Here is a 1826-nt window from a genome sequence, read left to right as displayed (position 1 = left end):
GACAGCGCGGAGAGTACCTTGCCCGAGGCGCAGGACCCTAACCTGGTGGGGAGGGAACACCCAGGGACACGGCTCAGGGAGGCTGCGGCTTCAGACCCAGCCGGCGAGAGAGAGCAGGTGGCCATCCCTGTCCCAGCTGCTGAGTTCCAGGCCGAGGTGCAGAAAGATCCCTCCTTGCGGAAGATAAGGGACCTGGCCGACCTCAGTGCGGTACAGACCATGGGAAGAGGTGGCCGGAAAAGGTTCCCGTGGGAGAAGGGGTTCCCGTACCGAGAATGGGCCCCCCCAGGGATAATGGAGTCAGGGGGGATCAGGAGGCAGCTGGTGGTCCCCCAGAAGTATCGCCGCCAGCTGCTGTACCGGGCCCATGACACCCCCTCCCAGGGCACCAGGGAACCTGGCGTACCCGGCAGAGGCTGCTACGGAGCTTTTACTGGCCTGGGGTCTTTGTTACTGTCCGGCAGTACTGCCGATCCTGTGACCCCTGTCAGAGGGGGAGGAAGGCCCGGGACAAGGGGAAAACGGCCTTAGGACCCTTGCCCGGCATAGAGGAGCCTTTCCAGAGGGCGGCCAGGGTAAAAAGGGGGGCTCTGAACCAAGAGAGCCCGAATCACCGACATCCAGACTGGAACACTGGGAGAAGACCCCAGCCAAGTTGGAACCCCAGGGGTATTGGGGTGGGAAAAAGGCACAGGCCGCATAAACGCTCCCACATGCGAACTACGAGTGCCATCCAGCACCCCCGACCTAAGGGGGGGCGTGATACTGGAAGGGCCTGGTGTAATTCTCACCAAGGAATGGGAGGGATGTTGGAGCATCCATGGGAACGTGGGTAGGTTCGAACTTCCCCAGTCACTGGCTGAAGTGACCCCGCTCAGTTCGGTCTCAAAAGGGGGAGAGATGTGATGAACTGGGACTGTTCTTACTGTGGTCTTTGAATGCTGAGAGGGGAGTGTGGCTAGGATGGTCTGCATTGGGGGATGGGAGACTGGCCGAGGGAAAATACCTGAGCATGTAACATGAGAACCCAGGAAGGGGTTAGAGGCCAGGTGACACCTTTGCCCGGGAAACTGAACAAAGGCTAGAGAGAGAGTTCAGAGCTGGCTGGTGACATGGCTGGGAGGCAGACGGGGCTCTGACCTCCCAAGGGGGCTGGGGCGCCCTGGGACCCCAAGATGGACCTAACTGAGGGGGTCCTGTTGTCTGTGCCTGCAAGACCTGTCTTGGACTGTATTCCTGTCGTCTAAATAAAACTTCTGCTTTACTGGCTGGCTGAGAGTCATGGTGAATCGCAGGAAGCCGGGGGTGCAGGGCCTTGTGTCCCCGCACACTGCGTGACAGCCGGCTAAACACCCTCAGTTCTTTTGGGAGTTTCAAAAGGGAACACAGGAGCTTCGGAACAGTTTGCGCTTTCTGCAGCTCTGTGATCTACTCGGACGTACTTATCTATCTAACTATACATACATCACCATACAGTCATCTATCTGTCTATTTGTCCCCAGACAATCAATCAATCAATCAATCTATCTATCTATCTATCTATCTATCTATCTATCTATCTATCTATCTATAAGCAGAGTCTGGATGAGCTCTCCCCTGACATCTAGTGGTCAGCTGTTGAAAAAGACTTCAAAAACTGATCTCGTTTGCATGGGCACACCCACCCTGCCTTGGTGCTCAGCATGATGGGATTGCTTGCTCAAATGATCACTTGTGGCTGTTGTTGGATCCCCAGTCTCTTTGTTATTGGGGCAGAAGTAATAAAGGGTTGTTGTCCTTGTGTGAACCGACTCACCCTCCACTGAACAGCACTCGCTAGGCAGGTT

Source organism: Terrapene carolina, unplaced genomic scaffold (assembly GCF_002925995.2).
Source record: "Terrapene carolina triunguis isolate 2854851 unplaced genomic scaffold, T_m_triunguis-2.0 Scaffold32264, whole genome shotgun sequence".
In the NCBI taxonomy this organism is placed as follows: domain Eukaryota; kingdom Metazoa; phylum Chordata; order Testudines; family Emydidae; genus Terrapene; species Terrapene triunguis.
This window is presented reverse-complemented; position numbering follows the sequence as displayed.